The sequence below is a fragment of the Diabrotica virgifera genome, chromosome 3, assembly GCF_917563875.1.
Source record: "Diabrotica virgifera virgifera chromosome 3, PGI_DIABVI_V3a".
NCBI classification, from domain to species: domain Eukaryota; kingdom Metazoa; phylum Arthropoda; class Insecta; order Coleoptera; family Chrysomelidae; genus Diabrotica; species Diabrotica virgifera.
The window spans coordinates 123,971,836-123,985,069 of record NC_065445.1 but is presented as its reverse complement, the minus strand read 5'-3'; the positions used below and the strand labels follow the sequence as shown (position 1 = coordinate 123,985,069).

The 13,234-nt window shown below is 30.3% G+C and overlaps 1 protein-coding gene across 1 annotated transcript in view; it reads right to left on the bottom strand.

The window, feature by feature from the left end:
- The window catches only part of LOC126881298 (protein big brother-like), a 337,029-nt gene that overhangs the window by 140,901 nt on the left and 182,894 nt on the right, over positions 1-13,234 (bottom strand). The window lies entirely within an intron of this gene.

The following is a 13,234-nucleotide window of genomic DNA, read 5'->3' as shown; positions in this document are numbered from 1 at the left end:
TAATAAAATACGGTATACTTACAGATAAACTCCGTTAGAATTGAAATAACAGGAAATATATTTATAAATATGCACAGTATTACCTACTCATTAAAATTACTAAAAAAAACACCAAACCCAAACGTAAGCAAATGGAAGCGAACAATACAAGACACACAATACTAAAGACCATTGTTTATAAAAGAATTTTTTAAATAGTCTTTCCTAAACAATGCTGACAGTTTGAAATAAAAAGGAATAGATACTACAGACAGGTGGCTGTTGTTTCTGCGGCGTGTGCTATGGGTCATTTTTAATATCGTATAGTTCAAATTACACACATAAGTACACATTATCTCTCAAATATTATATTACATACATTTTTATTGTTGAAAGGCTTGTCTGATAATTAACTATTTTGATTGGAAATAAGCCACAATTAAATTGAAAAATACAAAATATTGAAAATCAAAATGTTTATCTGATGAAAATCGGTCCGGGTTAGCCGGACTTCCGGGTTATCGGGGGCCGACTTATCGGGGTTCCACTGTACAGGATGTCAAAGTTAAACTTTTATTTTATTTATTATTGAAGTTAACTTTTATTATTTATTTTAAGTTAATTTAACTTTTATTATTTATTATTAATTCAGAGAAATAAGGAAAAAAATATCCTGTTGGTGACACAACCCCCTTCAGGCCGAAAGCAAATTTGTTGAGTAGTATGGATATCTATTATAACAGCCTATATGTTTCCTGCAGCCGATTTTAACAAATGTAGATAGTTGTAAACAAATGAAGATCAAAAAACGGTAAATTTTCGCTTTTTTCGTCTATTACTAAAAAATTAGGCATTTTAAACAAATTTGAGAGTAAGAAACTTATAAACCGTATAAAAACCTTCAATATGGTGTTCGCTGAATATGTCTATCCTTATTGGTTCCTTAGAAAATTGCAAAATAAATCATAAATTTTGAGTTTTTATAAATATTCATATCTATGAAAAATTAACTTAGAACCTTCTTATTACACGGAATACTGAGACTTATGGTGCTTAAATCATACCCTAAATTTTAAAGTAATTGGTCAAATAGTTTAAAAGTTATTTAATTTGTTTATCCCAAATTAATTTTTTTTGCAACACTGTAAGTCAGAAAATAATGAAGTTACAGTAATACTTTAGATAGTTTATGAAAGAAGAAAATTTACAGTATTAATTTAATTAAAAAAAAATGACAAAAAATAATTATAAATATTACAAAATTATTTTGCAAAAACATGCGAATTAAAAAAATGGGGGGGGGGCTAACTTTGTCCCTAATTGTTCTAGGACAGTTGTTTTTCTTTCTAAATGTGTATAAAAATTTAGTCTTTCTAAATATGAAAAAATAATTTTTCTACGGGTAACGGTTAAAAAGTTATTCTAATTGTTTATAAGTAAGCAACAAATCGGCATGTTTTTGCAAAATAATTTTACACTGTTTAAAATAATTTTTTGTCATTTATTTTTAATTAAGGTAATAGTATAAATGTTCTTCTTTCATAAACTGTCCGAAGTATTATTGTAACCTCATAATTTTCTGACTTATAGTGTTGCAAAAAAAATGAATTTGGTAAAAACAAATTAAATAACTTTTAAACTATTTGATCTACTTTTAAACTAATTGCTTTGAAATTTAAAATATAATTTAAGCACAAGCAGTCTCACAGCATTCCGTGTAATAAGAAGGTTCTAAGTTAATTTTTACATAAAATTATGAATATTTATAAAAACTCAAAATTTATGATTTATTTTGCAATTTTCTAAGCAACCAATAAGGATGGACATATTCAGCGAACGCCATATGGAAGTTTTTTTATACGATTTATGAGTTTCTTACTCTAAAATTTGTTTAAAATGCCTAATTTTTTAGTAATAGACGAAAAAAGCGAAAATTTACCGTTTTTTGATCTTCATTTGTTTATAACTATGTATATCATCAAAATCGGCTGCAGGAAACATATAGGTTAATAATATGGATGTCCATACTACTCAAAAAATTTGGTCTCGGCCTGGAGGGGGATGTGTCACGAGAAAATCTTATTTCTCTGGACTAATTGTTAGCTCATGCCCGACAGGCATGAGCTAATTTAATTATTTCAAAGTGTCACGAGGGCAAAAATTCTATATTAATTTTAGAGATCTAGTGCAATTTGTTGAGATTATTTCATGAATAAAACTGTTCAAAACCAAAATTTTATTGTAATTTATTTATGTAAGTACAAATTAGTACAATTAAACACACAGTTGTTATAAATATTTCACGGTTGAAAGTCATCACTTTTATAATTTTTAAAACATTAATTGTCATTAATGTCACTGAATGTAGTTTTTCGTAGCAACGAAGGGCATCTGACGTAATATACTTGACGACGGGCAATTATCAAAAATTATCGATTTAATTTAGATTTCTATAGCTTTCTATTGGCCAGAATCTCCTATGAATGAAATAATCGGGTATAATATCACAAGAGAGTGAGAATAAATTGAAAATAATTGAAATTAATAATAATGACAGTTTTTCGAAAATTTGTTGTCTGGCAATAGATACGAGAGCCCTGCTGGTTCTATTGTCTATTGCCCAATGACAACAAATTTGAGTACAAATGAAGCATTATTTTCTTATTTATTCTTACTGTCGTGTGATATTCGTAAGATTATTTTTTAATACGTACATATATTATGGATATTTTCTTAAATGTGACAGTTGTCAAAACTAGGAAACTGGTTGCCATTAAACAGAAACACTCTACTTAAAAAAATTATATCGGTAATTTTTCTACAGTAGATATAGTCCGTTCTTTAACGGTAAAATATTGCAAAACCTCTAAATTTTAAAGAACCGCTTGGATTGACATGAAATTTGACATACGCATAGCTAACAAGTCAAAGAAAAAAAGTGATATTGTGCGGATATGTGCTTTTGCCCTGGGGGTGGTTTTCACCCCCTTTTGGGGGTGAAAAAATATTCGTCCAAAGAAAGTCAGGAAATGGATAAACTGACTAATTTTAAGTAACTTTTGTTCTATAGAGTTTTTTCACTAAGTCAATACTTTTCGAGTTATTTGGCAGTGAATATGTTCATTATTTCAACAAAATAACCACGCTTTTAGACGGTTTTTCTCAAATAACTCAAATAGTAAGAATTTTGTCGAAAAAACATTCCTAGAAAAAATATAACCTGTAAAAAATTTAAAAAAATGGTGTATATATCACGTCTCTACACCTAATAGAAGCAGAGTTATAGCTAATGAAAAATAGGTTCATATTCGTCAAATTCCAAATGAAACAATTTAACGTGAAATAACCAAAAATAAAGCACATTTCGGGGAAAACTCATTACAGCTTATTTAAAATGTTTAAAAAAAGCTTCATTTTTGTTTTATAAAAAAAATTTCTGGCATCAAAATTAAACAAGTTACGCTCAAAATAAAGTTAGTCCCTTTTGGTTTTGGTAAAAAAACCGAGAAAATCACCCCTAATTAGTATCTTAAATGAACTTAATCGTTACGCCTTCACAAGTTTCTTGACTCGTGTATATATTGTTTATATGATCTGTAAATTTCATCGGTTCAAAGTCCTTATTATTGAAAGGGCTGTAGTTAAAAGGGGTTGAACAAGTCACTGATCACGAATGTATGCAAATTTAGAAACACCAAATCTTAATCAATTTTTGTCTAACAGAAAAACAAAAAAATACATGATATTCAGAAAAGCAAATCTGACTTTTTTGTTTTTCGACATTTTTGGTATCTCTAACAATTTTTAAGTTATTTTGAAAAAAAAAACATATTTTTCAAAATTTAAATTTTTAAAAATTTTACTTTGAAACCAAATTTTTTCAAAAATAAAAACACTTTGAATCGATGAAACTTACAGGTCATATAAACACACCATAAGTATAATAATTTGTGGAGCGGTAACGATTAATTTCATTTAAGTTGCTAATTAGAGGGTGGTCTTCCCGATTTTTTTTTGCAAAAACAAAAGGGACCAACTTTATTTTGAGCGTAACTTGCTTAAATTTAATGCTAGAAACTTTTTGTAAAAACAGAAATAAAGCTTTTTTTAAACACTTTAAAAAAGTTATAATGGGCTCTCCCCAAAAAGTGCTTAATTTTTTGGATATTTCACGTCGAAATATTGTATTTGAAATTTGGTGAATATGAATCTATATTTCATTGGCTATAACTCTGGTTCTACGAGATCCAGAGATCTAACGCGAACACCATTTTTTTTACTTTTTTATATGCTATATTTCTGCTACGAACGTTTTTTCGACAAAATACTTACTTTATGAGTTATTTGCAAAAAACCTTCTAAAAATGTGGTTATTTTGTTGAAAAATGAACATATTCACTCGCAAATAACTCGAAAAGTGTCGACTTGGCGAAAAAGCTCTATAGAACAAAAGTTACTTAAAATTAGTCAGTTTACCCATTTCCGGACTTATTTTGGACATATATTTTTTCACCCCCAAGAGGGGGTGAAAGTCACCCCCAGGGCAAAAGCACACATCGGCACAATATAACTTTTTTTCTTTGACATGTAAGCTATACGTATGCCAAATTTCATGTCAATCCAAGCGGTTCTTTAAAATTTAGAGCAAAAACCGTGAAAGAATGGACTAATAATTCTCAGTATAATTTTAATCTGATTTTACAGAATTAAACACGTGATCAAATATCTTACTATACGATTGGAAGTTAAAATCATCAAAAAATAATCAATTTAATTTAGATTTCTGTAGCTTCTTATTGGTCAGAATCTCCTATGAATGAAATAATCGCGCTAATTTCATTAAAACATGAACACAATAAGATAAATTTGAAATAAATTAGTAAATAATATCTAAATATTAGTTTATTACATGTCTGTATTATAATATATTATAATGCCATATTACAAGGTATTTTACTTTCCCGCACGGCGTGCGTGAAAGTGGCTCTTTTAGCACGGCTGTAGAAAAAAGATATAAGAAACGCATTTTAAATCTGCCATGCAACATAATAATTTTTTGCATTAATATCATTGTAGTTACACCCGAAAAATAAACTTAGCCATAATAATTTTCAAAAATGTATTGCAAATTTCTTCGAATGGAATTTGCGATGCAATAACATAAATACGAGACCTTGCACAATTATTATGGTTTTAAGTATATAGGGTGAGGCAGATAACTGGCCTATTAGAAATATTTAGAGAACTAAAGGCAACAGAATCATGAAAATTGGAATGAAGGAGTTTTGAAGGGTGATCTATTTAATGAAAATATTTTCATCAATTTGCCACTTCCAGTTATACCGGAAGTTGCTTAAAATTTCGTTTTTTTAATGGGACACCCTGTATATTTTTACATTTTTAGATTCTACTCGATGTCTTCTTTCTTAAAATATGAGTTTTGTAATGTTATACAGGGTAGTTTAAAAGCTAATTACGCTTTTTTAATAATTTCGTAGCAAATTTCACACCCTGTAGAATTGTAGTAGTTGGATATCAAAAAGTCTATTTATGTTAAAATGATTTTTAATATAGTCTACTATTATTAAAAATTATTTGTATAGCTAAATGTTAAATTTTAGTATACAGGGTTGGTCGAAACTCGGAATGAGGATTTTCTGAATTTTCTTAAATGGAACACCCTGTATTTTAGTATTGCAATGAAAAGACATTTTATGGTACTTTTTTATTTCTTAAGCATTCCCTATACCTAAATGCTTTAATTTGTGCTTAATTGTTAATCGCGCCAAGAATGTTAACTACTACGTAGGTATTTTGATAGCTCAACCATTATTGGCAATTTTAAAGATCAGTCTAGATTGATATGTATTTATTTCCGAAAAAAGATTTGTCATTGAGTATTTTCACGGCCAACCTAATAAAATTTTACGTATTTTTTGTTGAAATTATTGTTTGGCTTGAATCACCAATAACTCACAAATTAAAGCAGTTAGGTATGCTTAAGAAATAAAAAAGTAGCATAACATATCATTTCATTACATTAATAAAATATAGGGTGTTCCATTTAAGAAAACTCTTTCCGAGTTTCGACCAACCCTGTATAGTACAATTCAACATTTAGCTATAATAACAATTTTTAACAATAGTAGACTATATTAAAAATCATTTGAACATAAATAGAGTTTTTGATGTCAAACTACTACTACAATTCTACAGGGTGTGAATGTTGCTAGGAAATTAAGAAAAAAACGTAATTATCTTTTAAACTACCCTGTATAATATTAGAAAACCTCATATTTTAAGAAAGAAGACACCCAGGAGAACCCAAAAATGTAAAAATATACAGGATGTTCCATTAAAAAAAACGAAGTTATAAGCCACTTCCGGTATAACCGGAAGTAGCAAATCGATGAAAATATTTTCATTAAAGGGATCACTCTTCAAAACCCCTTTATTCCAATTTTCATGATTCTGTTGCCTTTAGTTCTCGAGATATTTCTAATAGGACTTTTATCTGCCTCACCCTGTATTTTTCTTGTGTAACTACAATGATATTATGCACAGAATTATATTGCATTGCAGATTTAAAATGAGTTTATTTCGAAAACGGTAAAGTTTAGCGGGATGAATGTAGTATATCTTTTTTAAGTAAAAATATTAAGAAAATAAAAATTTTTCAACTTTCGCACTAAATTAAGTTAGCTTAAATCGACCTATTTTAAGCTCAGGAATCTAAGGTTAAGCTATGGCCCATTAATTACCAAGGCAAACACCCTGTATAATTTAAAAACGTTTTGACAAGGTACCTTTGTTTTAAGATGGCACAAATTATGGCTTCTGGTAGGAAAAAATGTTTTGCCGTTCATTGGCCGTAGAGTAGGGTGACCAAATCATAAACTTGAAGAAACGGGAAACATCCAAGGAGCAGTAGCGCACCTAGAATTTTTTCTCTGGGGGGAGGAGGGTTGGTTTGGCTTGGGCGTCGAAATTTTATTTGTATTGTTTGTGAAAGACATTGGAGCAAATAATTCTAAAATCTAGAGAACACAACAGAGAAATGCACCTAATATTCATGGATTTCAAAAGCGCTTTTGATACAATCAATCGGACAAAAATGATGGAGCAGCTAGAGAATGTTGGAATCCGACAGTATTCAATCTGATATTGAAAGTAATCATGAGGATGACAAACTTTGCAAACAAAAACATTATTACAGATCAACTTCAAATAGTAACATATGCAGACGATTTAGTCATCACAGTGAAGGCGAAGATAACACTTGCCGTTGGAAAATTACATAGGAAAGCGAAGAGAATAATAGAACTAGAGATAAACCAGCGCACAGCAAAATACATGACGATAGGGAAAGATGACACAACTCAGAAATATCTAATAACACAGAACCATCAATTTTAAACTGTATCCACCTTTAGCTACTTGGGAGTAAAAATAGGGACAACCGGAAAAGAGAGAACAGAGGAAAGAATTCTGAAGGACAGAAAAACATCTACACGATAGAAATCTGCTGAGAAGCAAGACTAAGTATAATATGAACCTATATAAGATCTTAATAAGACCCTGGGTATTTTCCCATTGATTTTATCTTAATAAGACTTCTTGTTACATACGGGATGGAAACAACGATGATTAACAAGAAAGAGGAAGATGGTAGCCTTCTGAAATTTGAAAGAAAAATAATGAGAACAATACTGGACCACAATGTAACAAAAGAGGGAGAAATAAGAAGGAAAACAAATGCAGAAATTGAAGAAAAATTAAAGAGAGAAAATATAGTCAAATACAAAAAATCAACCCAACGCAAATTCATGACATTTAGGCGTTACGAGATACTTTTTCGGAACTCCGGGACAAATCGTTAAAAAACGGAACAATCCCGTTTTTACGGGACGTTTGGTCACCCTACCGTACAGTGGCGGCTCGTGGCTTTAGGGACAGGGTCGGCAATGTTTTTGTCTCCTCAGATACTCAGATAGGTATACCATCTAATTGAAAGGCTTCAACCATCGTAGAAAATTTTTGGTTTTTGTTTTTTTTTTTATTTATTTTTTTTTTGTTTTTTCACATAGATTTAGAACCTAAACATGTTTATAAATTAACTTTAGTCTATGTTGTTTGGACGTAGCAAAATGGGTTATAACATCATCGTAAAATTTATTAATGTGTTGGAGAGATTTAATAGTTTTTTTCTATTGACATTTAAGAAAAGCTTTTGACATTCTCTTTTGTTTCATGGTGTTTCGACAATACGTTTTGACACTTTTGAGACAAGAGAAATCCCGTTCATTTAAGAGGAAACAGTAGCGATCAACAGGTAGCAACAAACGCGTTCCAAGATTGCGGCTGTAATTTTGAATATTTTGTGGAGATATTTGGCACACTTATTCGTAATATAATAAAGAATGACGGAAATTTCAGAAATATGTTAGTATGTGGAAATTACTCTATAACTAAATAAAATATTGCAAAAAGGAGCCTCTACCGCCATTAAGAAAGACAAAAAAATACACTTTCTTCAAATAAACTTTTTTATCCCGTGCCTAGACTTTGTGTTACATTGGAACTACCAAAAATCTATTGTTTATAACAAGAAATCGAACGTCACTGACTTGGCAACATTTTGCGCCTATGTGTATAGAAATTATTGTTTTTGATAGTATAAGTATAAACGTCACTGTCAGTGTCGAATCACCGACGCACTGTTGCCTCACTTTTGAAAGTTCGCAGAACTTTCGCAATCTTGGACCGCATTTGTTGCTACCTGTTGATCGCTACTGTATCACCTTAAGGCAAAAGTTGGTAGCAATGAGAGAATTCATCATGATAATAATTTATTAATTTCGGGAACAGTTTGTTGCAATGAATTGCAGTATATAAAATTATACATATTTTGTAACTTATCTCATCTTCCGAAAATATTTGGATCAGCATATAAAACTTTTAATTAATTTCTTTAGTTGTTTATTTGATTAAAGAATGATGCATAGTTTTAATACACTTGTCTAATAGATATTTTGAAAATTCTTTGGCGTAACTTTTAAATTTTTGCAAATCTTCAAAAATTTGCAAATCTTCAAAATTTGTATTTATTTGCACAAATAATAATAGTATCAAAAATTTCAAAATATATTTGTTTTTCGAGATCTGTGTCATACTTTTGTATTTTTTGGGGGTGTTCAGAAATATCAAGCGAATCCAAAACGTCACTGCGTATATTATATTGAAAATTACTATCTCTGAGATTTTTTATCAGCTTTGTTATTCTATTTTTGGAATAAATAATGTCAGTTGACTGATTTTCAACAACATTGAATAACACATCAGTTTGGGTAAACACTTTCTTAAAAATATGTAAAAAAATATTAAAAGAATAATCATTTAGTAAAGTTTTCAAACCGATTGCTTCACGAATCGAGATAATATCATCACTTGCAAAATTGTCGCCTTTTTTAATAAAATAAAATTAAAAACTTCCAAAAGCTGTTTACGAAAATCTGCTACAGTGAAAACTAACCGAGATTTAAAATTCCAAAAGCTACTTTATTTCATAATTAATTTCATCCCGAGCGAATTATTAGCAGGGTACGTGGCTTGCCTGCTGCTGGTGTCTACCTATCACCGATCGGCAGATTGTTTATGTGCCGGACTCTGCCATTCAAATACGGGTGAAATTGTGGTGAAATGTATAATTGGTTGCCTATCGGCTAATATTCCACAGCGCTTCAAATCGTAGATCTAGGGACAGCTCGCCGTCCCTGTCGAAGCAGGATCTTATAAAAAAGAATTCACACAATCGCACGGCTGGGATTATTAATTTGGAAAGTTTCTTACGCGTAGGGATCACTTAACGTATCGGATTGATCGAATTCTTTTAAAAACAATGAATAAAATTTAGTCTGTATTATCTCACAGATTTTTTTTTATTTTACAGAAACAAATATCATCAACTCTGGATTAAATTAAATATTTAGAAAATCTACAATGTGTCCATAAATGTGTGGGTCGGCACTGCCGACCCTGCCGACCCTGACCGGCCGCCACTGCTACCGTAGAGTAATAGATTTAAGCAATGTCCCTGCCCGATTCCCAAGTCAATGTTTCTATTATTGTAATCAAATATTAGAAGTCATTATAATTCATTCCTCCTTTGGAACTAATTTTTTTATTATTTATTTATTAATTCCAATCGGTATCAGGTATCATTTTTTTTAATACATTATCTGTATCTCATATTATGTAGGTAGTGTTTCTTTTTATATACCCCAGATATTTCAGTTTTCACTATGATAACTTTATCATCATTATCACTAATACTAAATCCCTAAGGCAGAACATCGACTTTTCCAAACCCTGTTGGCCATTCAGTTATCTTCTTCCCGTCTCCCAGTCGGAAGTTGGTTGACATCATCACTACTTTTACGCTATCTACCGCTGCTCTGAACTACCTATTAGATTTTTGTATGTCGATTTTTAGGTTTATTTGCATTGGATTTGAATTAAACTTAAATAGTCCAGGGTAATAAAGTTTTTTCCATGTCGCGTTTTTTCGACAGGTAATACCTATAAGAGCAAATTCTAACTATTTCCTGCGTAGGATCTGGCGGCCATTTTTATTTATAAACAATTAAGTGTCAAAAATGGTATTTTTCACTTTTTTTTCAAATCAATGGAAAACAGGAAAAATGGTTTTTTTAGTACAAATATCTTCGAGATTATGGAAAAAGCTTTAAAATGACGTTTTACAAAGTTTGATATACTCATTTATTGTTAATATAATTGCGAAAAAATGTCGGATTTGCAAAACAAATTATTTTCGCAATAACTGTTGTAAAAATTGGTGTACAGCTTTGAAATTTTTGTCAAATAAGGGCTCTTTGGTGCTTAATATGTGATAAAAATTTCAAAGCGATTCATTCAATTGTTTAAATTTTATTCAAATTGTTTATCCCAGAGAGCATTTTTTTTGCAATAACATAAGTCAGAAGAAAATAACGTTAGAACCATTCCACAGGTGTCAAATGAAAGAGCATGAGCTATATTTTCAACTTGGTTTAAAAAAGTGAATAATAAATGCATTTATTAGTAATAAATAATTATGCAAAAATATCGTAAATCTTTCCTTATAAATTTTTTATTTTGTTATATAAGAAATTATACATATTTATTACAATTTTTTATCAATTATGATATAGATAACATTACTTGGTAGTTGTGCACTTAAATCAGGGTAAAAAAGTTAATTTTTTTGGAAAAAGTTATTCAAAAATTTTATAAAGAAAAATTGACGATACTTTTGCATAATTATTTATTACTAATAAATGCATTTTTTATTCACTTTTTTAAACCATGTTGAAAATGTACCTCATGCTCTTTCATTTGACACCTGTGAAATGGTTCTAGGGTCATTTTTTTCTGACTTATGTTATTGCAAAAAAATGCTCTCTGGGATAAACAATTTAAATAAAATTTAAACAATTAAATGAATCGCTTTGAAATTTTTATCACATATCCAAAGAACCCTCATTTGAAAAAAATTTCAAAGCTGTACACTAATTTTTACAACAGTTATTGAGAAAATATTTTTTTTGCAATGCTGACCTTTTTTCGCAATTATATTAACAATAAATGCGTATATCAAACGTTGTAATACGTCATTTTAAAGCTTTTTCCATAATCTCGAAGATATTTGTACTAAAAAAATGTACTAAAAAATGTTTGTACTAAAAGATTCACTGTTTTCCGTTGATTTGAAAAAAAGGGGAAATGCCATTTTTTGACAGTTAATTGTTTATAAATAAAAATGGCCGCCAGATCCTACGCAGGAAATAGTTATAATTTGCTCCTATAGGTATTACCTGTCGAAAAAACGCTTCAGTACCCTGGCTGCTGAAGTGTCACGAACAGGGTATATTTTTGTCTTATTACCCTGGCCTAAAATTATTCATTTAATTTAATGTGGCTCATAATCAAGTGTTGGTGTGCTGAACATCAAGCGCTGAAAAATCTCTTTGAATTTACTAAAGCTAAATTTTTCACAGTTGATTACTGTGATTGTGTAGAGAAACATACTGCGGTCGGTCAAGCGAAACGTAGAACAGGGGTTACTGAGAGGGTATCAAAGTTGCTTTCCTACGAAGGTAATTAAATCCATTTACTAAGGCTGAAAATCAGTACACACATTCTAAATTGAATATAAATAAAAGTTATTATAGTCGGTCAGCTGTATGACGGGACAGAGCAAGTCGGTCGGCCCCAATGAATGGACAGGGTTATTCACTATATTTTGACCCCCTTGTAAACTGCTTTATTTACAGAATTAGAAAAAAATGTAAAATACAAAAGTTATTCGATTTTTTAATTATGATTTTTTGACATATATATCGTACTAGTGACGTCATCCATCTGGGCGTGATGACGTAATCGACCATTTTTTAAATGAGAATAGGGATCGTGTGCTAGCTTATTTGAAAGGTTATTAAATTCTCTATACAGTACTATAAACATTAAGATCATTATATATACAGGGTGTCCAAAAAAAATTTAATTAAATTAATTAAATAATTAATTTAGGTAATTAAAAAAATTTGGACACCCTGTATAATTAATATGTTTATACTTATATTACTAAATAGGAAATTGAATAACCTTTCAAATGAGCTAGCACTCGACCCCTATTCCCATTTAAAAAAATAGTCGATTACGTCATCATGCTCAAATGGATGACGTCACTAGTATGGTATATATGTCAAAAAATCATAATTTAAAAGTCGAATAACTTTTGTATTTTACATTTTATTTTTTTCTAATTCTGTAAATAAAGCAGTTTACAAGGGGGTCAAAATAGTGAATAACCCTGTACATTCACTGGGGACGACCGACCGGCTCTGTCCCGTCATACAGCTGACCGACTATAATAACTTTTATTTATATTCAATTTAGAATGTGTGTACTGATTTTCAGCCTTAGTAAATGGATTTAATTACCTTCGTAGGAAAGCAACTTTGATACCCTCTCAGTAACCCCTGTTCTACGTTTCGCTTGACCGACCGCAGTATGTTTCTCTACACAATCACAGTAATGAACTGTGAAAAATTTAGCTTTAGTAAATTCAAAGAGATTTTTCAGCGCTGCCTCTTGGACTATGAGTGAAATTAACTAACCGTGAGCGGGCATGAACGAAAATGGGACCTCACTCACGCTCCCATTCCTAGTTTCTCAAATGATTTTCTCAAATGTC